This window comes from Cavia porcellus, unplaced genomic scaffold (genome assembly GCF_034190915.1).
Source record: "Cavia porcellus strain 051 isolate PalLab524CR breed Dunkin Hartley unplaced genomic scaffold, mCavPor4.1 scaffold_18, whole genome shotgun sequence".
Taxonomy (NCBI): Eukaryota; Metazoa; Chordata; class Mammalia; order Rodentia; family Caviidae; genus Cavia; species Cavia porcellus.
The window spans coordinates 25,768,455-25,794,438 of NW_026947501.1; the positions used below are offsets into that span (position 1 = coordinate 25,768,455).

A 25,984-nucleotide genomic window follows, 5' to 3' on the forward strand; every position below is an offset into this window, starting at 1 on the left:
AAAGGTCCCTTATGATGTAATTTCTTTTCACCAGGTTCCATCTTCTGAAAGTTCTACCATCTCCCAGCAGTGCCATCATATGGGGACACATGAGCCTTTGGGAGACATTTACTTCAAGCCACAACAGTGTAAGTGAAAATCATATTTTCTATGCTTTAGAGCAGAAAATATTTGAAATATATAACAAGGGTTAATATTAGCAATATATGCAGACATTTACCACATACAACAGTTTGAGGTTTTTTTTAACCTTATCATAGTGTGACAGTGAGACACTTTCAGCAGAAAGTGTACTTTTGTACAACTGTACCTTTTCTTGGTACAATATTCCCTTATGACGCTAGATGTCGATGGTGATCAACAGCTCCCAGTCAGGCACTTTAATTTCAGGGAAATCAACCAATACTACACAACATATTATATGGCTAAGTTATGGTGTTCAGTCAGTTAGATGTGTTAGATGCTTTTTTGATTTACAATATTTTCAACTTACAATGGGCTTTTGAGAGCTGTAACCCTACTGAAAGTCAAGGACAATCTGTAAAGACACACTATAAATCAGTGAGGAAAAAAGGTAAACAACTCAAAACTGGCCAAAGGGTAAGAATGAGCAATTTGCAAAAGTGCCAATAGCCAATAAACAATACCCAACTATTGTGTATATCTGGTTACACAAATTAAAATAATAAGGAATTACATTCTTTCGCTATCAGCTTGGAAAACTTTTTAAAAAATTATTTACAGCATTAGTAATGGGTGTCGAGAAGTAGGAATCTCAAATACTTGTTTAACATATACACAGTTACAACTCTCCACATTAAGTTAACGGGAAAAATCTTAGGTTTTGGGCTTTCGTGTGATCTCAGAGCATTTTGTATTAAGTGTGTTTTAGTGTTGTAGATGGAAATTGAGAAGATTTTTTAAATAACAAAGGAACTACAGACAATGTGTTTTATAGCAATGTTCAGATAGAAGGATGCTAAGAATACAGATAAAACATTGATGAAGATAGGGGTATTTGGTTTATACCATGAATTAATATTCATGAGCATGATGGCTCCTTCTCCAAGGATCAAACAAAGAGAAGATACAGAATCCAGTAAACAAATTCACATGTGTGTCTCTCTCACATACAAACTACAGTTCCAGGATGCTTCGAACTCATGCTTTGGGTGTAGAAAAGGCCCGGATGGAAGATAACAAAGATTAGAGAAAAATTTTAATAGTTGTTCTTGCGTTGTCTCCAAATTGCATTGGGACAAGCACAGTGTACCTCTTTTCACAGATTTTGGAGACAATGACTCAGGAGTCTGGACAAATATCCACAGGAGTAGTGAGAGTGCAAAGTGTTGGCCCCTCCGGAGAAGGTCACTGGGAAGAATGGTTTCCAATGACTCAGCTCCATATTCTATCTGCCCTTCTCCCACCTCAGGCTAGTGTGCCGTATCCAGGGAGACTGTCTTCCAACTGGCTTGCAGAGCTGCTTTGTCATAGATAGAAAGCAAGTGTCCTGGGACACTGTGCCCTATGATGAGAGTTTGGCCCTCCTTTCCCCAGGAAATCTTCTCAGAGAGTGACTCCTCCAGCACACATAACCAAATAATTAAACTCTTGAAGGAGTGTGACCACCTCAAGAGGGAAGCCATGCTTGATCTGCTTGTTCTCTCTGAAGCGGTTCAGAAAATGGATTGAAATGTTAACAAATAAGTTAAATACATTTATGGAAATGAAACACCATACCTGAGGCACGATCCAAGAACAAAAAAAGAACCAGAATGAAATATTAGCTAAGGAAAATATATTAAAACATAAAACAAAAACCATGATAGAAAAATAAGTAACAAGATGAAGGACAAATTAGTGTCCTGAAAGATCAGATGAAGAAAAGCTCCTAAAATGGAGCAGGAAGGGATAAAGAAATAAAGCACATATCTAAGAAAAATCTAAAAACACAGAGGATGGGAGTAGAAACGCTAACATTCAGTTAATAAAAGACATAGAAAAAGATAAAAAATATAAGGACATGAGGATAAAAGTATTTAGTAAGAAATGAAATAATAGAAATATATTTCCCAGCATTGAAAAAAAAGGTCAAAGCATTAATGAGATGCAGAGATAGAAGAAAAGCTTTACTCCTAAATACAACACAGTAAAATTTAAGAATATAGAAATATAATTTAAATGTAGGAAAAAAGGTATTTTACACTGCGTTTAATAATCTTAGATATAGGGCAAATTTAATACATAAAATTCTAAGTGTTTAAACCTCATATTTTATGTTTTTATTATGGTAAAATGCACATGACACAAAATTGGTCCTTTAATCATTTTTACAGTGTTCAGCATAGTGTCATTAAGTACGCTGTACAGTTGTGTAACCACCACCACCAGCCTTCTTCAGAAAGTTTTGTCTTCTCAAGTTGAAACTTCCTATCCATTAAACACTAATTTCCCCATTTCCTATTGCCCCTAGGCCCTGGCAGAAACTATTCTGTTTTCCACCTCTGTACTCTATTCTTAAGACCTTAAAATTTAAAAAAAAACTTAAAAGGCAGATCATTTTAAAAGTATAGATCTACAAAAGCATAAAAATATATTGGTAGCTTATTGATGGCAGCAGCACAGGTAAAAAGACAAAGGATACATGTTCTTTAATACTGAGTGGAAATTTGTGAATTAAGACTTTTATATCTAATCAAACTGCCATTTGAATCACAATACACACATACATACATACACGTGTGTGTGCACACACACACGCATGCACACCAATTGTCCTACCCATGAATAGACTTTGATGACCAACCACAATAAAGCACATAAAGACACTTTGTTGTGTCTTTTAAAATGGAAAACAAATTCAAGAGACATTGCAAGATGTAACACATGCAAAAGTGATAAAATACCTTGAAAAATTAATTGTTTGTTTTAAATGATAGAACTGAAGAAAAGATCTACAACTACATGGATGAATCTTGACACTATAATTTTGAATGAAAAAATCTCAAATGTAATACATCAAGCTTGAAAACAAAATTTTTAAAAAAATAAGCAAATGAGGTTTTGAGATCAGAGTTTCAGTTCTGAACTGCCACTTTCCAGAAAAGCAGCTATACACAGGTTATCTAACCCTTCTGAGCATCATAAAATGATATATGTACACATTGATTGAGCCTGATAATAAATAATCACATTGCAAAAGCCTCAGGACATGATGTGTTCAAAAAATATTAGCAAAATAACCGTGAGAAGGAGAACTAGAACAATAAATAAGAATAAAAATAAAACATCATCACATGTCGAAACAAAAAATCCTGGAAGATATGAGTTGGGGTTTTGACCCGAGATTGCTAATAAATTCTGGAATCCTGTAATAGCTTTTCAACCTCCGTCACTTGCCTTCATGTTTGCCTTGTTTGTTTCTTAGTTTCCCAGTAAACATTGTGAGAAAGTCAAAACATATTTTGGATGAGTGAAGAGAGAAAGAGACTTAGCTGGAAGAGCAAAGAGGAAGCGAGTTCATTCCTAAGGACCTCAGTGCAAGAGGTGAGTTCCGTGAGGGGAGCCAGGGGCACAGGCTGAGAAGGAGACCTTCATGTCTGTGCTCAGAGCTAAGCACTGCATTCAGTGTTTGACGAGGAGCAAGGTTAAGGCTGGGTAATACTACATCTACTTTTAAAATTTCCAAAGCTAAACACACTTGATAAAGCCAACCTCCTGTGGTAGCAGTGAGAGACAGGTTCTCGAGAGAAGCCTGATGCATGTTAGCAACTCTACCCTCTACTACCTTGCCCAAAAGGAGGCTTGCATGGTCATTCTCTTGCAGGTCTCCCAGCAAGCGTCCACTTGCCTGGCCTAGGCTCTCAATGCTCTAAGGTTTTTTACCTTCTTTGGGTCACCAAAAGGTCTGACCTGAGCCTCCATGCAATCCCTATTCCCATGCCTCTGCTTAGTTACCAGTAAGGAATAACACAGCAGCGTGTGCCATCAGTTTTTCACCTCCTGGGAGCCAGTGACTTTTCTTGGGGTCACTTAGGCTCCTGCGGATTACCCAGGCTCTCTCTGCTGTTTGTGCTGGGGTTTCTGGGAGTTTCCCAGATCATCTCCAGTTTGCCTGTAATGCAGCCTCTTCCTCGCCATCCTGCTGCCCCTCCAGCTCCCTTCCGGCAAGCTCTTGGGAAGGTGCCAGGGTTCCCTCTCTCAGCGTGCGAAAGCTCCTATTGCTGAGGTCCCTGGTGTTGATTGGCAGCTGGTATTGTGCAATGGACAGTCCTCCAATGAGGGGGATGCTCATAGGGTGGTGGCAGCCCCAAGAGGTGACTGTTGATAGATGGCGGTCTTGGCCTGAAGTTGACTCTTCGGTGACATCGGAATCTTCAAGTGTTCAATGCTTCATCTTTTGTCTTCCTGCTTTCCTCAAATAAAGAATGACGAACAATCCCGGAACCGGAGCCACATGTCCCCAAATGCGTGTGGCTCAGAATTAGTCATGTTTTTCTAATTATCCCTTGATCTGAATGCCACAGTTAATATGCGTGTGCACACTCACACATACCCAGGACAATTTTGAACTAGACATCCGGGCTCCTCTTTTCCCAGAACTCCACAGCCCTTCAAGATTTTGCCCCACCCAGCCCCTCCATTTCCACTCCACACCCACGGCAGCCACTGGCCCCTGGGTTCACCCCGCTCTGGTAAGGCCACTCTCGAGACAGGATGTACTTATTTTCATGTTGACTTGAATGCTTTCCCACCCATCACATGGTTTTTAAATCCTTGAGACTCAGTATGAGGCCATCCATGACAGCTTCCCAATGCTGGAACTCCTACAGCATGCAAGTGACCAAGCAAACACCTTCCACCTTTTTTTGAATCTGAGGCCTCTTATAACAACACTTTAAAAGTTGTATTTTGGGTTGATAACAAGCAGAATATAAGTTCATTGGAAATACCGATGAAAAGATAAAGAAAAATTGTTCCATTTTCTATACCTAGAGTTAACCACATTTTCCTGATGACCTAAAAGGAATCCCTGTCAACACAGACAGACACACACACACACACACAAACATACACACTTTTTCAAAGAAAAAGTTGAAGTCATACATATAGCTTTGTAAGTGCTTTTTTTTTCACTCAACAATGAATTGTGAACTCTCCTCAAAGTAACCCTGTTTTAATGTCTAAAGATTTCATGAATAGCCACATAAGAGCATTTATACTTAAAAACATTTTATTATGGAAAATCTCAAACATACAAAAGTCAAGACAACATAATAATCCTCCCTTTACACATTATCCAGTTGGGTAATAATTAACATCTCTTCTAGTTTTATCCACTGCCTCCCTTTTTCCCCTTGACTACTTGACATAAAATCCCAGATATCATTCTATTTCACTGTAAATAGCGCTTGTCTTTATAATATATGCTGTTTGAGAAAATGTACAGCCATCCAAAGACAGTGTACATTCAGGACCACTCCCATATGAATCTGTGTTTCATTCATGATAGCAACATTGATGATTTGAAAAATAGTCACACATACATGTGCAAGTTGTATTATTTATTCAGCCTTCGGTCGAAGCTTGTAGGGCATCTGGATGTACAGATCCTTTGCAAGAGTTCCAGCCCACAAGCCAGGCACTGCTGGTCGGATCCACTAACTCAGACATTCAATCAAACTCTGCCTTGCAGTTTCCTCCAGTTGGTTTGCACATGTGAGCTTTCTCTCCTAACTACTACTCTACCGTTAAGTCTCAAGGTCCAGGATCAAGCCAGCTTCTATCCTGCTCACAAAACTGTAGGTATCCAACAAAATCCAAATCGTAAGATTGCTTTTTATAAGAGGTTATGAAGGCCTCAGTGATTGCAATTTGTGTTGGAGGGAACCAAGGGTGGAAGGAAGGGACGTTTCCTCAGGAGCAGAGATGGGTTGAATCTCAAGTTTCCTCTTTCTTAAGCTTTTCTTATCATACTGTCTTGTGAGTAGAATTTTCCAAATGGACAGAACATTGGAAAAATGTGACCTTGAGAATGGCATATTTAGTATCTTTACTGAGTTCCCACTGCTCAAGCTTGAGAGGGCTTCCAGAGGAATCTGGAACCTGAATTCTGCTGTCTCCTGCCAAGGGTGTCAGAAGCATCAGGATACAATTCCAAAAGGAATCAAAATAGCAGTTTAACTTCTAAACAAGTGCCCACTCTGTCCCCAGAGCATGGCTTTCCTTACAAAGTGAGCTGAAGCAGGGATGCCCCTTCCTGTAAACCCCAGGGACACTTCCCTCTTCCAATTCTCCATTGCTTCAGCAGCTGGTCCTGGCAGAAGCCTGAAATTGCTTTCCCATCCAGCTATAAGCTGGCGGTGTCTCCTCCACCCTGCCACAGGCCAGCTAGGAAAGATATGGCTGCTTTTGTCTTTGGGAGCCATATTATAGCGCAGGAAGAAGGGCAGGCAGGAAGCCAGCTGGACCTGTCTGAGAAGGCAGAGACCCAGGAAATGAGAGAAAAAGAAGATGGAACCCAAGTGCTGTAAGTCTACTCACCGAGTAACCTCTCCAGGGGAATATCTAGCGCTGACTAGCGCAATTCTTTTTCCAAGGGCAGATAGGAGAGAGATGAAGAGAGGGTCCAATATGGTGCACCATGACATTTCCCAGATCAGGGAGAGGCTAGGTGGACATGCCTCCCTCTCTGAGTCACTGTGAACTGGGAGGGATCAGCATTTTCTCTAGTATATTGAAGAGTTTAACGTTGAATATTTGGGCCACCATCTATAGTCACTTTGTTAAAACTGAGCCAGGCTCATATGTTTGTGAGTCATCATGCTGCTTATGATCTATCCTTACATTTAATGTGCTGCAGAAACTGCATATTTATTGCTTATTTTTCATCCTTCTGCCAGGAATTTCAGATTTAAAAACAAGTTTTCTTCTTTTACCTTCCCTCCTTTTCCCATTTTCTTCTTGCTGTCTACATTCACCTTTGAGGTTTGCACAATGGGATGGATTCTATGCTTAGCCCAGGAGTCTCTCATTTAGAGACTCCCAAATTAGGAGTGAGGGGGTTGGGTGGAGTCGGAGGAGAGGAGAGCTCTTGACAGAAAATCAAAGATACAATGTAAAGAGATGGTGAGTCAGCCCTTAGAAATGCCTTTGATGTCCTGTGTCCTCGCCCTACCACTCAGGAACACAGGCCGATCAGTCCCAACAGCAGCGACAGAACAAAAGCTTCTGACTCAGAATGTTACCAGCAGGAATCTCCCCAATCTCCATTCGAAGCCCAGGAAACTGTATCATAAAAGCTGAGGGCACTGACTCCTCATGTGTCCAGGTCTAGCTTGAGAATCCCAGGAATCACTCAAGAATTACCAACATTCTAGCTTTTTCTTTTGGTTTAGTAGAGTCTCCCATAAAATGTCATATGTAAAGTTAGATACACAGATACATACACAGAGACACAGACACACACACACACACACACACACACACACACACACACTGAGGTAGGAGGTCCACATCCATTCATGCGTCCTGTTACATACTCTCCTTGTAGACTGCCCACCTCATCTTCCTTAGCCCTAAAAAGCTGAGTGTAGTCAATGAACTTAGCATCTATCTTTTTCAATTGATCATAAGGGATATTTATCAACACCCTACTATCTTACTATTTTTGGACTGTATGCTTTTGGAGATATAAGAAAAAGAAAATACATAACATTGTTTCCCCTTAAGGAGGTTTTGTTATGGTTATAAGAGATGACCCTAACCTTCAGAAAGCAACGAAAAGGGGGCCCATGTATGATACATAGAGAGATTCAGGTTCTCTGTCAAGTGGAACTTAGATGCTCCAAAGGAAGTTAATGAGTCCTGGAATAGCCAAGCATGGCCCAAGAAGAGATGAGAGCACACATCAGGAAGGGGAGAAGGCAGGCAGTGCTGGGCGGTTGGAAGGAACCCGCTCTGCTGTGGGGAAGGAGAGGAGGTGCTCCTGGGTGGAGGCAGGTGCGTAAGTGGAAGAGAATGATCAACAGGCTGGTGAGGGAACAGTCAATTCCAGGGGCCTGCGTCAGACACTCTCGTAGGACACGCTACTTGGCATTTTTTCTGGAGAGGTAGGGAATTTGGGTCTGCATGTATTTTTAGCTTCGTCTTTTCCGCCCTCTTCTAAGCAACGATTCTAAGAGCTTTCAGCCTGAAGTCATCTGTTTTCCTAGTCCCTGATCCAGGGAAGCAGCTGCCAGTACCACCACCTCACACAGAGGCTGCTGCCGCCCCGGCGCTGACCCCAGGAGAGCGACGTGTCCTGGACCACAGGAGCAGCCTGTGGGAGGCCGCCCTGTAGCAAGCTCAGCCGTCCTGTGCTCTGCCAGGATGTCACCACTCGGCTCTGCCATGACCCTAGAGGAGAGTTTCTGTGAGGTCTGTGTGAGGCCCCCAGATGCCTGTCCCTTATTCCCACCAGGGCCAACCTGAGGTTGGAGGCGTGGAGGATCATGGAGCAGCACAGATGTCTACCTATCCCCTGGTCAGAGGGGGCTCTGCCCTCTCTGCTCTCTCTCCGTCCCTTTTGGCTCCACTTCCTCCCTCCCTGCCACCACTGCATGTGCTTTCTGAGTCTCTGCTTTCCCCTCTCAGCATCTGTGGACACCCACAGCCACTCCTGGAGGAGTGCTCGTTCACTCCTCGGCTTTCTAAACCCGCAGGCAGCACAGCCTAAAGCCTCTTTCATGCTCCAGGCCCACATTTTCAAGTCCCTGGTAGACATGACTACTGGCAAACACCATTCATAACCTTCCCTCCAAAACTTAACTCCTTCCAACCACCTTATTTCCATGAGAAGTGCCACCGGCTTCCTCTTCAGACCACACCTCCTCCTCAACTCTTACATCCAATGAGACAAGATGGGTTAATTCCTTCTCAACAGTGCTTTTGAATTGTTGATACAGCTACCCTTTCAGTCCCACTTCTCGCTGGATGATCCCAGCAGCCTCCAGGTGGTCTTTTTCCTCAATCCTTTTCCGTCCTGCTTCTCTACCACACCACTTTCTATCGCTTTAAGGTCTCTACCTGGTTCACTTCCTGTTTCCTCCTATTTAGCTTTAACTTCTCTTCTTCCCTAGTCCTTTCCTCCACTCCAGGCATTTTGAGATGCTTACAATCCCATGAACATATCAAACTTATTCCTGTCTCAGGGTCCTGTGCCATGGTTTACCTGCATTATTTTTTAAGTCCTTAACAAGAGTGTATCAAATAGCAGATGACTTCATTTCCTAAAGCACATAATATATTCCTGTTTGAAACTGTTCTTGAAAATCAGGACACTGAAGAAAATCAGTCTTATCATTAAAATGTTTATCTGTCATCTTCATTTTCACCAGAATGGTATTATTCAGTGTGGTTGCCCAGGTTTCTTAGTTGGGGTCTTCTGAACAGCATAGAGCATGATATGGGTAGACTCGAGAAAAACTGTTGCGGGAAATGGCTTGTGGAGGATACAGGAAAGGAAGAAAGAGGAAGTAAAGAGGGCTTTCAGATGATGGTGTGGCTCTGTGGAAAAGAGAGGGAAGGGAAGAGGGAGAGTCAGAGGTCACAGTGCAGCTCTACGAAACTGTCATCTATGTTGAGTCTGACGGGGAGCCCTTAAGCCAGCGTCACCTGGCTGAGGACTTTCCTTTCCAAAATGAGTCCGCATTTGTACTCCTGCTATGCTGGATCACTGACTGGAGTAGCCCTTGGGAGACAGGACTTTGGCAGAAAGGCTGTGGCAGATCAAAAGGACACTGGCCAGAGCCATCTGTCTATGTGCTTGGCCTAGGAGGAGTCCAAGAAAAGCATCTGAAATGCTACTCAATAAAGATTTGAATAAGGACTCACTCATAATCCAGATCATTCCAAGGTCAAAATTTAGAGTAAAAATTATTGAATGTACTATGTATTTCTAGAGAAAATTGTGTTAGAGAGGGGAATTCATGTCTATTAACACAGCACAGCATTATCACTCATTGTTATATGATCCCAGTACCGCTGTAATCCCCACCAGTGCCAGGACCACCACTACCACTTCGATGATCACCACCACCACTACCATCACCATCAGCATAACTGCCATTATGGTCACCACCATCACAACTAGTGTTAATTACCATTGTTATCATTACCATCACCATCATCACCATCACCACCATCATCCTCCTCATCCTTTATTTCCATGAGCACTACCATTACCACCACCACTACCATTATGCAGTCAGAGACTCTGCCACAAAGAAAAGGAATCTGCTTGCAGTGCCCAACTCCTGGCCTTTGATCCTGTCTCCGCCACTGGTATACCATATGGCCTTGCATAAGTCTCTGTGAATCTTCATTGAATTTTTCCATTTGGCAAATAATTCAAATGCATCTGCGCTGCATGCTGTCCTATGTGAAGGACAGAGTACAGTGAGATGATTGTAACTCTGACCAACTGCAAATTTTGAGGCCAAAGAATCAAGAGCATTGCCTGATAGCTGACCACACTCAAGCATTCATGAAAACAGTGGTCATGGTAGCTGCAGAATGGGAAGTGACCTTGCCCTGATTAGAATACCCAAGGACAATAAAAGAGATTTTATATCTTATCCAATTCCTGTGGGGAGCAATAAATGTATTGCTAAACTCAAGGATCTCAGGAATGAGAAGAAAATTCAGTTGAGCACTTAGGGCTTAAGATTTAGCTTGTACCTACTGAGGCCCAGGGAGGATAAGGCCTCCCCAACTGGTAGCATATTCTTGTATGGCTAAGCTAGGTCTGTGACTCTCTGTGGCCAAGTATTCTCTGGAGCTGCTGGAGGAGGATGGTGGGTGGGGTGGGGCCTGTCTGGGACAGGGACAGGAATGTTGCTAGAGTACAACTCAAGGGTGAAATGAAGGCCATAGGCTCTGGGTGATGACAGAGGCAGCTGCCGCAAGCCAGAGTCTCAGCCACATCTGGGCTGCCGATTGCACAACCCAGCTGTCGGCTGGGACTTCTGACTCCCCAGTGGGATACACTGGCTGGGAGATGGGAGGGGGGTGGGCTGGAGGCCTTGGGAAAATTCAGCACCTGCAGAAGGGTCTGGTGAGTCCCTCTGCCTTTTGGAGGGTGCTGAGTCCCTCTCCCTTTTGGAGGGTGCCCTGGCTGAGGATTAATATGGGGGAGCAGGGAGTTGAAGAAACTTTTTCACTTCTCAGTATTCCCTTTGGTCTGCTCTCTCTGCAACTCCCATGTTCCTAAAAGGGGAATTTCCGCAGTTCACTTCCCATATGTGTTAGAGACTGGGCAAAGGTGGAGGGTGAACTAAGGGGCAAAAGGGAGATGGAAATTCCCTTACAGATGGCAGTAGGGTGGGGGGTACCATGTAGAGGATTGAAATTGCAACTCTATGACTTCAGGTCCATTCCAGGAAGGAGCCATTCAGGACATTCCTTGCTTCACCCCACCCCAGTCCCCAAACTCCTGACCAGAACCCCTATACCCAAAAGCTCTCTGTTCCCTGGAACCTGAAAGTGGTCCTGATCCTGCTTGGATCATCTGCCCCTTCATCCATCTGTGTCTCTTATCTGCCCCTTACCCATGCAGCTCTTAGGGTTGACATTCAACAGGAAGAAGGCAGAGGTGGAGCCATCCTTGAGGGCAAGAGCTGTGCCTCAGTTTGAGAAAGGATTTCTCCCATGCCTCCCCAGCAGGACTGGGCATCCAGAGAAGTATGTGCCCAGTAATCCAAGAAGGGAGGAGCTGGGGGAGGGCGGGGCTTCCTTGTTTTCATGATCAATAGAGTTTGACTAGGATAAAAGAATACTACAGGTAATTTTGGGGCTTCACTTTTTTTTTTCCTGAGACGTAAGTATTATGTTTTCTTAAGTCTAAGGTTTCATTCATTGTGGAGAGCACTACTGGTATAATAACAAGCTTTTGTCATTTTGGTGTTCAATGAGGGGTCAGAGAGCCTTCCATTAGGAATAGGGATGAATACCCTTCAAGGACTCAAGCGCTTGTATCAGCAGGATTTGGGGTTTCCAAAATGAAGCCAGATTGCTAGCTGTCTAGGTTTATTTCTGCAGTTGTGGCTTGGTTGGAGGTGAGATGATTGAAGGAGAAAGTGGAATCACTCTTCCCTTTCCAAAACCTTACTCCTAACTCACTCTTCATTCAAGAGGTACACTCTCTGAGGGTCAGAGGGGACAGCCCCGAGCTATGTTCAGATACATTTAGGGGCAGAAATACCAAAGAAATCATCTTGCTTCAGGACCACCAGGGGGATAAAGATTTCTTCTCCTGGAGTCAAATAGGTCTCCTTGGTTTGAATTCTACCCTGTGAGGGATCTCACAGAATAAGTTACAGCCTTGAGGAAAATGCCACATCATCTTAGATTTTTCTCTTCTTTTGGTGAAATATTCATACCCAATTTATTTATTAAGGAAACATGGTTTTCAGATCCCTCCCCATTAGGATGTCCTTTCTATTTGTCAGTATCCAGTTTATAGGATTGAACCCACAAGTGAAGGCCATTCATCAAAGATGGTGTGATAGCCACAGAACCTTTCAATGACATGAACAATGATGAACATTTTTCCTTTCTAAGACTGCATATATTTTGTGCCTCTGTTTGCTTTCTAAGCTCATAGACATTCTTATGTCTTTTGCCTATTAGTTACCTATATCCTTTAAGTTTAGATTTGATTGCTTCTTGAATCTCAATATAGGATTTCCCACTGCACTATATTTTAAATTCTTTGTTTTGTTAGTCTGGCCTTGCAATCTCAGCCAGTATATTAGTTTCCTGTGGTTGGTTTGACAAATTTTCATAAGCTCTGTGGCTTAAAAACTAACACAGATTTATTATCTTACAGGTCTGGGGATCAAAAGTCCAAAATGGGTTTCACTAGACTAAGTGTGGATAGAGCTGTGTTCCTCTAGAGGCTCTAGGACAGAATCAGTTTCTTTGCTTTTTTCTGTTTCTAGAGATTTCTTGTATTCATTGGCTCATGACCCTTTCCTCTGTCTTAAACTCAGCACTGTAACATCTTTAAACCACTTCCTAAATCTGCTTCATCATATCTCCTGCTCCTCCTCTTCAAAACAAAGCACTTTTGAGGTTACTTTTAGTCTATACGCATAGTCCCAGAATAATTTTTCTTTTTTGAGACATTTAATGTAACCACATTTGCAAGATTCCTTTAACCATGTCGCGTAAGATGTATAGTCACAGGTCATGAGGATTAAGACTTGGAACCTTGAGGGGGCCCATGTCAACCAGTCAAGATGTTGGTTTCTGGATCTATCATTTAATATTTTAATTATTGGTGTTACTATGTATAGTGTATGTTAAATTGATTAGAATCCAGCCATTATTTTCATTCAAATTGTTGATGACAATGTTGAGGAAAACAGGGATTAGTAAAGAATGAACACTAAAAGCCTTCTTTTCCCTTTCTGTTTCTGTATTCTTTTGTGTTATAGGAGGCCCTAACACTGTTTTATCTCTCTTGTGTTGTTTGAGACAGTCTTGCTGCGTAGGACAGCCTGGCCTTGAGCTCACTTTGTACCCTAGGCTGGCCCCAAACTCTTAGTGATCCTCCTGAGTTTTGAAATTACAGGCATGTGCCATTACATCCAGTTTATCTCTCTTATTTGGAAAATACAGATTTATTTCTCTTTTAAAGAGGACTTTTTGGACTGAGGATTTAGCTCAGCAGCATAAGCACCTGCTTGGCAAGCATGAGGTTGTGAGTTCAATCCCTGGTTAAAAAAAAGACGTTTTTACTTTACTGCTTAGCAATGTTTAAAGCTGCACAAAATATTTACTCTCTTTCGACAGTACAAAGAAGTAGCAGCTCCCAAGTCTTACACACTATTTTTAAGCATTTTATTTACAGATATGTAATATCTCAAAATTAATCTTCAAAATAATTCCTGCTTCATAGAATCAATACTTGTTTATATGTGCCTACATGCTGATCTTTAATTAGCTTGCTGTAATTTCTGACCTCACAGTACTAACCTCTGAGTTTGTGAGTTTGTTTTCCTGAGAACACCTGTTACATTGCTTAAACTGCTACCTAAAATTTCCATTTTCTTTTCATTTTTCATTCTGTCTTGGGTGTCTTTTAGTTTACCAATTCTCTCTTTAGCTGTGTTTGACATGCTTGTTCATTGATTTTTAAAATTTTGACAGCTCTATTTCTAGAGATTGTATTTGTTTTGTTTTCATATTTACCTGGATTCTTTAGAAAGCATTTTTGTTCTTTCTTTCTTTCTTTCTTTCTTTCTTTCTTTCTTTCTTTCTTTCTTTCTTTAGTTTTTAATAACTAAAACATTTCTCTTGCATTATATTTCTGGTAGTTCAAGCACCTGGATTCTCAGGAGTAAATCTAACATCTTATTTACTAGTTCTTGCTTATGCTAGACATTTTTTACCCGGAATCCTGCCTTCAGAGAATCCTAACTTACAGGAATCTGGTGCCATCAGGTTGACTGTCCTTCAGAGCTTTTGTTTTCTTTTTCCAAGCATCTTGGGGATATCACTGAGATAAAACTTCTTTTCTTGAGGATCCTATAAGGACTAGAAGTATGAGGGATAAACTCAGATGAGGGATAAATAGTTTAAAATTCCAGAAGACACACAGAGAAAATGCATAGCTAAATATTCTATACCACCATTTTGCTGAGGGTGTATGTCAAGAACCTGGCATTAAAAAAGAGATAAATGCCCCCTCCTTAACTCTCATGAGTCTGTGTATGGTCTCCTGTCTCCACATGGGCACTAAAGCCCAAGCTTTTTGATTCCTGACTTGAGAATCCCTCATACATTACAACATTGCCTAAACATAACCTCTTAGATTGGTGGAAGCACAGCCAACTTCTCTTACATAATGGAAAATAGAGGGAAACTTGATGCCTCTTCAAGATAACACGGGCACTCCAGTGAACACTGCATATTCATCATTCCATTTAATTCTTGAAACAGCCTTGCAGATGAGAAAATAAAGGCTTAGAGTAGTTAAATAACTTTCCTAAGGTCCTACAGCTAGTTAATAGCAGAGGCAGGCCTTAATCTGAGATAGCAACAGATACCACCGCCCAGGTTTTCTCCTATTGTGTGTGTGGATACACCCATATGTATTTATTTAAAATCTTACCTCCTTCCATATTTAAAACAATTTTCATCATCTGCTCTTCTCCTCAGCTCATATTCCAATTGTTAATTTAATCACAAAAGGAAAGAATTTTGGAAAATTAGTGGGCTGTGATGAAAATTTTACTATCAGATTTTCTAAATTATACCCCAGGATCACTTCTGATGAGAACTTTGATGGGACCCCTCAGCTGCTCCATATGTATGGTTTTTATCCTCCTTGAATTTGATAGGGTTTGCTATGGCTTTTTTACTCCTTTTTTAGAGACTTTTAGGCTTTGGCTTCTTGAATTCTGCCCATTTTTCATTTGCTTTTTGGCTTGACATTATTCCCCCATTTCCAATTCTTAAGTGTAGGTATTTTTCCGCGTTTCTTATCTTCTCCTTGACCCTTATCTTTGCTCTTTTTTTTCCCTGATAGTCTCATCAATCATTTGGCTTTGACTTCTACTTCTAAGGAGATGACCCCTGACTTTTCATCTTTAGCTCAGGTCTCTTACCTCAACAGACATTTCTGCCTGGATGATTCATAGAACCTTAAATTATTGCCTGAATGTTCACAGGAGCCTTAAATTCAAGGTACCCAGAGTCACATCTTCCTCCTAAAACCCTCCATGGTCCCGTCAGAAACAACACTCTGTCATTTCCCACCCCTGCCTTTGTACTTTCCATGGGATTTCTTGATACTATTTCTCATTTCAAAGTTAAACCCACAGCTCAGTCCAAGGTGCCAATGTTCCTGTGTCTCACTTCCATGATCTTGTTCATTTCTGTGTAATTAAATCCTTCTCCTAGCTCATTCTTACTTTTATTTCAGGTATTTGAGACCTTACCCAAATTCATTTAATTTGAAGCTATTCCTGACCTCCACATCCTTTAAACAAACCCTTCAGCACATTATAACACACAATGTCAGTGCCCGTATCTAGTGCCCTTTCCATGGTAGTGCATTCTGGCTCAACACAACTCCCAGGGCCTATTCTGATAGTCCCAAAGAATTGCTCTGGTCACTGGAAGTTTTGCCCTCTGTGAAGCAGGCTTAGAAGTATGGGGATTTTATCTTGGAGGAAAATACCTTCCATCCAAACATGTCTTGTTCCCTTTCTCCTGGGTGAAATTATTAAACACATGCTTTATGTTGACCTGCAGAGAATTCCCAGCAGAATGAACTCTAGCTGACCACAGTGGTCGCAGTCTTAGTAGGGCATCCACAGTCTTCCCTCTCTTCCCTTGTCATGTCGGCATGCCAGTGCTGGTGACTCTTGGAACCAGCTATCAAATAAACTATTTCCCTCAAATTTTTGTCTCAGAGTCTGCTTTGGGAACACCTAACCTGGATGTATGTATTCTGTGTTTCTTCCAGCAATGTGGCACTCAGCTTTGTTTTCTAGTAATGTTTATCCTTCTGTCAGACGTCTCAGCAGACTGTCAGTGTGGGGGACCAGGTTTGGCTTGGTTTTTTCCCTAATCTTGGAAAAGTCCTGCCTGTCAGGGAAGATGAAGAAATGTAGCTTTATAAAAAGGCTTTGGAGACAACAGAGAAGTAGGCGAAGGCCTGCTTCTAGAAGGAGTATGCTGAACTCTAAGACAGTGTATGTGCGTATGCGAGTGTCCAAGTGTGTGCACCTGCACTGTTAAAGCTATGCGAGCCAAGGAGCATGCAGGAGAGAGTGGTGGGGGTGGGTGAGTCAGGGAGGGGGTGGGAGCAGAGTCCTTCAGAGTGAGAAACCCAGCCTGAGAAGGGGCTGATGCAGGTCACTGGCAGGGAAATGGTTCCAGAAGACCCAGCAGAGGCTGAAAATTGAAGGTAGAGAAGAAAGGAAATGCCTTGTCCTAAAACAAAAACAAGGAACAAGCAATGAACACTATCAGGCCTCGAAGAACATGGTCACAGCCTGAGCTCATCAGCTTCATCTTCTGCTCCAGGGAAGCCCATTTCATTACTGCAGCCTAGTAAGATTTCTCTAAGCCAGTAGCACCCAGAGCCCCATCCTTTGGGCACCTTCTGCCCATTGGTACTTATTCTTGGTGAGCCAGTTCCCATTGTATGAGGCAATGTGCCCCCAGAGAGGAGGGCCCAGACTCAGTGTCCTGACCCTGAGGTCAGTACTTCCCCAAAGTCTGCTCTGGTATTGCCCTGGTCTTCACCTCTGAGTTATCTGTGACTCACTCTGGTCCTTTCCTCTCTGTCCCTCTGTAACAGTCCCAAGTGGTGAGGACTTCTCTGAAAAGAGTATTTCTGGCCGTCAGCGTTGACTTCCACCCACCCACAGGATGGGATTGTTTCCTTCCAATTAAATGTGCAAACTCAATATGCATACTTCAGTTAGAACTCAGCAGCCTTGGAACTGGATCATGATTGTGCTGTGGTGGAGAGGGGGAGAAAGCAAGGGTGGCATGCCCCAGAAGGCCACACTGGGGTCAGCCTTAGGCTGGATGACTCCCTGCCTGCCTCTGAGACCCAGACCATGGGTAGCTCACATTCAGTAAGCCCAGGGAAGAAGACATGAGAATTCTGCAGAAAGGCTCAATCATGCTCTATGAAGAATGACCGACAGGGGGCAGTATGAATGAACTGTACCCGGAAGTACTGCGCGCTAAACTCAGAGATTCAAGCTGAGCTACATGAATTTAGAATAGGCACCAAGAAAGGACCTCACTGAAAGTCTATGAGGCAGTGTTGACCATCTGCTCTGAGACCAGGTTAGGACAGAAACAAGCACAGAAGCCATCTCTTCCCACAGGAAGGAGACATCCTTATCTTCTGGTGCCTTATCACATTCCCTCAGAATCTTCAGCAAGTTCCCTTCCCAGGGGAGCCAGAGGTAAAAGAGACCCTTCTCCTGACTAAAACTGATCTCTCCTTCCCAGTCCTCAGCCCAGGCCATTCAGATCCCTCCCATCCTGTAGGCCTGTGATGTCCTGTGATGTCATTTGCTTGCAGAACCCAAGGTATATCAGACTCTCCAATGCCATATTATCTCTTTCAGAAATAACTTTATTTAGTCACTTATTAATTGTCTGCCTCCACTAATTTCCATGAGAGGTAGCACAGATACTACCTTGTTCCCTGATATATTTCTGGCATTCAGGCTCAGCATAAATCATCACAGAGGGTACAGAATGATGGCCCCCACCTTTTGAAATCCACCATCTTCAGAGAAGGGAGAGGTCTACATTCATGAAGTATCAAGAGGAGAACTTGGCACTAAGACTTCTCTAGCTCCCAACAGTGGGAATGGATAAACTTTGCACAGATCCAGTATGTTGGGGAAGGTTGGGGTGGTGAAGGGTAGCAGCAGTAGGACCATGGGCTAAGACGTAAACAGTGTGGGGTGTACAGGGAAGGATGCAAGGCTGAGACTACAAGGAGAACACAGTGGCTTTGCCGGGTGGCACACTTTGCCTTGTGGCTTCTTCCCCACCAATGTCCCACCACCAGTCCTTCGGTTAAAGTAGCAATGTTGACATAAACTTACATTGCGGTAGCAGTGATATGGTAGGGGAGAGAACCAGTAACTCCCAGAACCAAGTTCAAGTCTTAAGCTCATCATTTGCACACTGTGCAGGTAACCTGGCCATTCTGATCTTCAGTCTGTCCAACTGTGATACCAGCAGCTCATGTATTTACTCATAGAGTAGTTATTGAACACTTGCTCTGTATCAGTTACTCAACACAGCACTTGAGATTAGTCATAAATTAACCAGATATGATCCTTTTTGGCTGGAGCTGCCAATCTAGTGGGAGAGTCATGCATCAAACAACTTCATCTGCATATTTATCTTGGCCTAATTGGAGGGCTTAATGCTTGTCTGCCTTCTCTTCCTATGTGTTCTTTTTCTTATTCTGTAAGTCAGATATCAAGTCACTCTCTGGCTCTGCTACTAGACTGTACCTCAGGAACTCAGGCCAAGAAAATCACAAGGGAAAAACCTCCAGGAGATATGGTGGAAGCATGCAGAGTCGGGGTGAGGATGCAGGAGGGAAGAGGCAGAGGTTGGTGAGGGTCACAGCAGGGGTGAAGCTGTGACAAGTGACCAATTTTCCCTTCTTCTCTGAGGAGCAAGACTTGGATGAGATTCTCCCAGGGCTGAAGCTCAAGCCTAAGAGCATCTTGACAAAGTTTTCCCTGATGGTGACTATGAGGCTGTGATTACTCAGAGCTGCTGGCAGAGTTCCTGGCAAAAATCATCGGAAGTGACTGGTATGATAATTTGAGTGAGAAGTCCAAGTCCTGGTCCAGATCCAGCGTGGAGTTATTCTCATTGTTCTGTTTCCCATCTCCTCTCCCTAACTGTGGACAGAACCTCAACCTGGCTTTGTAGGCCTCAGTTTGCCCCTGATTCTAGTGGGGCAGGGGTCACTAGTGTTCTGATGTGTCTAGCTCTCTTCTTCTGGGTGCATGAGAGGCTGGTACTTTAAGAGTGACCAGGGGACATGCTTTGAGGTGTGAGCACCTGCTCACGTGGGCAACAGCACGAAGGACCCTGCTTTGGGGAGTCTCTCAGTCTATTGCTAGGTCTCAGATATTTGAGGGCTATTACTGCATATTAACAGGGTCTATCCTGACCAATACCAAACTGACCACAATATGCCTTCTGCAGAGAACAGATGGAAAACAGAAAGAGAGGAGTCATCTTCCAGAAGTCTATAAAACAAGGAGGGAAAAGGAAACCTTTTTTTTTTGTACTTAATTCTGACCAGAAAGAAGAGAGTAATTTGAATGCTGAAAGGGAGAGGGATTCTGAAGATAGTGACCATTCCATACCTAGTGTGATTTCCAAAAGCTCTGAGAAAAACAGTCAGTCAGGCCTCCCTTTAACCCATCTCCATTTATTCTTAAAACAGTTATTTATTAAGTCCCAGACAGAAAACTGTGACAAGGGACATAGGGACAAAACTGTAAGCCCACTGCCCTTGAGATGCCCACAGCCTAAGAGCTAGCAGAGGCCCATACAGTCCTACAATCTCCAGAAAGTGCTTCCAGGAAAAATTTTGAATGATTATGATGTGGAAAAGAAAGAGAAAGAAAACTTAAGCTTTCTCATAAGGGGCATGGAAACAAGAGGTGGTGAGAGGGTCACAGTTCAGGGTGAGGAAACTCAGTTACTTCTAGGTCACTATTTCCACGCATAATCATTAAGCATCTACTACTATGTACTAGGCATGGTTCTAAATGAAAGAAAGGTGTACAGATGCACAAGGAAGACCTGCGGAGAATCAAAATTGGACATCCTTGTACTAAATGTGTGACAAGAATTATGAAGCCAGGGTTACTATGGAATGAGGGTTCCTGCCTGGCCATTTGGAAAAGGTAAATCTAAATAGAGGTCCACTACTCACCATTCGTTCATTCACTCCAGCCCACTTTTGTGCCATGGTAAACCTACACTGTTTGTGGGGAGCTATGACCAGAGACAGGCAAATAGAGCCAGGCTGAATTGGGGCAGGCATCTCCTCAGGGTGGCAGCAGCACTACAGCCATGGGAAACACTCATCCTGGCGACAGGGAGAAACTACCAGCTTGTGCTAAGAAGCTTGGTAAGGCATGACACAAAAGCTCAGGAGGGAAGATAAGCTGCAATGTCAGCAACCGAGAGGACTGGGGTTAGGTCACAAGGGGAAACAAAGGAGGTGGTGGCAGGACTTTTAGGACACTAAGCCGTGTCCCAAGCCCTGCTGTGCTTGGTACTGGCTGCCTGAGGGTCTAAAGGAGTTGTGACCACAATATGCTAGATCGATCTGGATTAAGACAATTTTTCAAGTTTTAAAGTCACAACAATGATATATTTTAATGAGAGAGGTGACAGAGATGGAGACAGAGATAGAGAGATAGAGAGAGGAGCTTCTTAAGAGAGAAGGGTAAGACACCTATCCAGGATGGGCAGGTGGTCAGCACCAAGGAGCACTGATCTCACCACTCTGCAAATGGGCAGCGAAAGGCTCTGTCCCAAGGTGAGCAGCTGGCTCCTGACCACAGTGTCTGGGTCTTCAACGTACAACTGTTGTGAGCTCCTGGACTGGGAACAGCAGGTTGGCCAGTTCCCACCTGAAAAGGCTGAAAGCTGTCTGGATTTGAGGGGAACGACTGTCCCCTCAAATCTTTCTTCCAAGGCTCCAGAGACTATGTGCCAAAACTTCCCCTCTCTTAGGCCAGGACTCCAGGGCCCTCATGGCACTTTTCACATGTGTGTGTGATTTCTTGGTTTATATTGGTCTTTTTCTGTCTTTAATTAAATTTCTTTTGGAAAAAATCCATATCCGCAGAACCAAGGGATTAAAATTTTTCAGTTTTCTTTTTGATTTTTGTTTTTAGCCCATCTGTGTCATAGCTTGAGGGCCTCTGTGACTGGTTTTCATGTTGAGGACAGCAGGCACCTGACTGAGACAGGAGGGAGGGGTGTTGGGTGAAGTGACAATTTGAGGCCAGACAGGTGGCAAAACCAGTAAAACTTTCTGCCTGTAAGCTTATATCATTTAACCTAAATACCTTTCTTCGGGGAGCTTCTCAAAGGACCAGAGCCCAGATACCTACCACTGTCAACCCCGAACCTCCCTGCAACCCTCCTTCCTAAAACCTTCCTGCCTCATTCTGTGTGGTCAGGTCCCTGCCTGGAAGCTCCGTCATCAAAGGGAGAAGACAAAGCCAGCTTGTTGCCCTGTATTTGTCTTGGGAATGTTTGCCCCTAGGAGAGCCTCCTGGCCTCCCCGGCCAGGAATAGCACCAAGTCTACATGACCAGCCTGCCTGCCCCGCCAGACCTTCTGAATTGCTTGTTTTTATTAAAATTTTTCTGCACGCGCAATGCCGGATGGTGTGTGGATCTTGGATGAGGCGTGGGGGGAGGGACCTAAGCAAAGGAAGGCCTCAGGCTTATTTGGCCTGCCTTTCCACAGTAATAGAGAATGGAAGTCCATAAAAGTGACCCAAGATTTATGCCTCAGAGCTGGACAGGGTATGACACAAGGTCTATAGCAGGCTTTGGCTGGATCTGGTCCAACAGCCCCCAAACACTCAGGAAGTTTCAGGAATGCATGCAAGTGGGCAGTCACAGTACCCTGCTCTGCTGGGCAGAGCTTGTAAGGCTCCCTCTTGGCTCCTCCTTATGGGCTCCTGAAGAGTGCCCATCTGCTTGGCCACTCTCTGCTGGCACAGGCAGCATTCTGAAACAGGCAGACACTTCAACCTGTGACACTTCAGCAATGCAGGCACTCCTGGGAGCAAGGCTCAGTGTCTTGGCTTCCAGTTTTCTTGATCACTGGTCTGGTCTCAAATCCCATGCTCCTTCCTCAGGGCTATGGTGTCACCTCCTTACGCCCAGACATTCTTTGGCATTTCTTGCCTGGGTTTGGAGGGGAGTAATGGCTCCAAACTCTAGAGTAAACTCTGTTTTGCATGATTGGACTTATGCACAGAAATTCTATTCCCATCATCCAATCCAATTTACCTGGAGACTGGTTTCCCTCTTGAGCCCTGATCTCCATTCTCCTGGGCCTTCAAGCCAGGGCTTTCTCCAGCCAGGCCCTGGGACAGACAGATGATGGCAGACCATGGTATGGGAACTTACAGCCCAACAGTGCACTTTTCAGTGTCGTGGGTCACAGTTGAGAGCCCAAGGTTGTGCTCCCAACAGTTTGGGTCTGAAGCCCTGCTGAGGTGATCATTCCCACAAGATCTACAAGGGATGTGGAGGAGGCACAGGGGGAACAGTTTTCAAGTCAGGAAATTGCAAAAGTTCCAGCACCCGCAGCCAAAGGTTCACTGTGGAAAGTTTCAGCCTCCAAGCGGGGTTCCAGAAGAGAAAGAAAGGAGCAAGGAGGCCAAGATGCTTGTCCCCAGATTCTCAGGCCTGGGCCTCCCCAACCAGCAGGAGGTACACAGTGGGCCTAGCAGTGTTCCCTAGGACCAATCTGTGTAGGTCCAGGGATGCTGGCCGGGCACCTTCCCTACCAGGCAAAGAGAAAGACACATGCCAACAGTCCTGGCTCCCAGGAGAATACTACATAGGCATCTCAGTCTTCAGTGTTCAGGAGAAACTGAGGCATGATAGGAAGACATTTTCTCTAAACAAGACCAAAGCTTCAGTGGAAGGGACAGTGTGCCCCACACAAGGATCAAGCATTGCAGTCTGACAGAGGAAAGAGAACCACGGGGGATGATTTAGTGTAAGAGCGATGATGATCTTGGCAGGGAGATCCTTCCTTGTCCTCATATTCCTTCTGAGGGCTTCCTCCAGGAGGGCTGAAGCTCAGGGTAGCCCGGATGATGAAGCTATGGAATGAAATGGGGTGGGGGTGCTGGGCACGGAGGCCAGGAATGGCTACAGCCTGGCAGAGCTGCCAGCCAAGACTTCCTCTCTGCTTGGCTCAGCCCCTGCTGCCGTGTCCCCACAATGGGACCCTGCTTGTCGGCCACACTCCAAGTGGCAGGACTCCCACCTGTCATCAGGAATCATCAAGGCCCCCCAGGCACCCTGCTGACCCTGAGTCTGGCTGAGACTGTTTTACCAGGCCTGGGAGGGGCCGCCCGCCCGCCGCCACCAGCATCTCAAACGCCTACTTGGGCCTCCTCTGGGCTCCTGGAGTCAGGCCGAGAGCGTGCAGCCTGCCGGCTTGCGGCTGGGGATTTCACTTGGAGCCGCTGCATTTGGAACCCATTATTTAATCATTAATTTCCTCCTCTCGTCGACCCCTTCCACCCTGCCTCAGCTCAGCACCCCCACCCCAGATTAGATCTCCATGTGGTGCTTTGCAGTGATCCCTAACAGGGCTTCTGTGCTGGGGACCATATGGGAGGGGGAGTAGACGGCCTGGCTGGTCCTATCCTGGGCTGTTCTTTGGTTGCTTGGAAAAGAAGCTGGGTGAGCCAAAGCCTGGGTCTGCAGAGAAGGAGGGTCGAAGTGTCCAGATTTTGACCCCAAAAAGTTGGGGTGTGTCTGCCTGGGGGTGTCAGAGCAGGGGGACTTCCAGAGGGTCAGGGAAGTCCAGCCAACTCTTAAGAATCTGTAAGCCTCGTGGCTACAGTGGAGCTTCCCCCTGGGTGTTCATAGAGGTGAGGCGGGAAAGAGAGCCTTCCATCCTTAGGTGGATCACAGGCATGGCTCTCCCTCCACTCAGGAAAGGATTCAGCTTCAGCAGTTTAGGGGGCACCGGCCTGGGCAGAGGGAGTCAGAGTCGGCTGAGGCTGAATAAGCGAAGAGGAGCCTCTTTCAGGTGTGGAGGTTGCAGGAGCAGGTGAAGCCACTCCCACCCTTCCTCCCCTCTCTGTCCTCGACACATACTCTGTTTCCCATGCTTAGAGACCTGAGTGGAGGCTGTGACCACAGCAAGCCCCATTCCTGCTAGGGGCAACCCTGAGGATTCTGCACACCCGGGGTAGAAGAGGGGGCCATCAGAACCAAGACAGGAGAAGGAACCAACATTACTATGTGCCCCCTATACACCCTACCTTCATCACTTCATCCTCAAGGGTGTTTTCATCATCAGAAGCAGCACAATTGCTTTTATGGGTCAGGTGATGCCCTGAGCACTTTATGCAATCAGCTCACTGTAATCCTCCAGCAGACCTATGAGGGAGTCACCACCATCGTTCTCCCTTTATAATGGGAACACTGAGTCTCAGAGATGGGAAGTAATCTGCTCCAAGTCAGCAGGGGCAGAAACAAGATCTGATTTTTACACTCTTCCAACATCAGAAGGGTTGCCAGCTACAAACTTCGTGAGCTGGGTGCAGTGCTGGGACTCCTCCACTCTCCCCTATGACTCAGCCTCAGCAAAAGCTGGCCAACCTAGGGAATCATGGGAATATCTCAGTGGGAGGTGGGGAAAGGACAGGGAAGTCCTCTTGTCCACAACTCCACTCACAGCAATGTGCTCTTCCTCATTCCCCCATCCTGAGATGTCTGCCTTCTGCTTAGGCCTGGCTTAGCCACACCCCCACTGGCATGTCTAGTCCCGTTTTGGAGACACAACCCTTAGAGACTGAGACCCATCACTTTCCCAGTGTTGTTCTTCAGCAGTTTCCTATGGCTAAGACTTTCCTCTCATCTGCCTAGAAACTGTTGAGGGGAGAATGAGGATCAGACAGAGGCCTGTGTCAAGGTGGGGACACCAGGCAGGACGCACGGGCTCCAGCTCTGTACCTCCACTGCCTCACCACACCCACTCCCTTGGGCTGTGTGAGTAGGACTGGGAATCCAGGGGCCTCCCTCTCCTGGTCATGCTCACTGGCCGCACTAATTATTGATAACTGACAGAGGCTGTGAAAGGACACTTGTCCTCCTCTCCTCCTTCCTCTCCTCCTCCTCCTCCTCCTTCTCCTCCTTCTCTTCTTCCTCTTCCTCCTTCCCCTTCCTCGAGTCCCTCATTTTCCTCTTTGTCCTCCTCCTCCTCCTCCTCATTATTATTATTATTTTGCTTTCTAATCTTGGAGCCCCTTTCCTGTGCTTGGAGAATTTTGTAACTAAAAAGAATCCCAGTGCATGACAGATTCCATCTACCACTCCCACTGTAGATGCTGAAGCCAGAAGTTTACTTTCCATGTCACCGAGACATGAGCAGCTACCTGATCCTTAGGACTGGAGGCACCCTGCTTGGACTTTAAACCCAGGGCAGGGAAGAATTAATTCAGGTGCTTGCAGCAGCAGCCTTGGGTTTGGACAGCAGCATCAGCAGTGCCAGCAGTGGTGCCTAGGGCATGCGCGTTTTAAGGACCCTTTTACAGCTTCGAGATTGCTCTGGGTTTTCAGCTTTCCCTGATCACATCTTCTCTGAGCTTTTCCAACCTTATGTGCAGTTCTGAGAAAACCATACAATACCCCATCCTCTGCTT

General features: G+C 44.8%; 1 long non-coding RNA gene across 1 annotated transcript; it reads left to right on the forward strand.

The window, feature by feature from the left end:
• The first annotated feature begins 20 nt into the window (after nt 1-20).
• On the forward strand, nt 21-18,404 carry LOC134471489 (uncharacterized). The gene is made up of 3 exons (XR_010040937.1): nt 21-128; nt 3,428-3,546; nt 18,246-18,404. It is a non-coding gene; the product is annotated as an uncharacterized LOC134471489 (long non-coding RNA).
• The last annotated feature ends 7,580 nt before the right edge of the window (nt 18,405-25,984 follow it).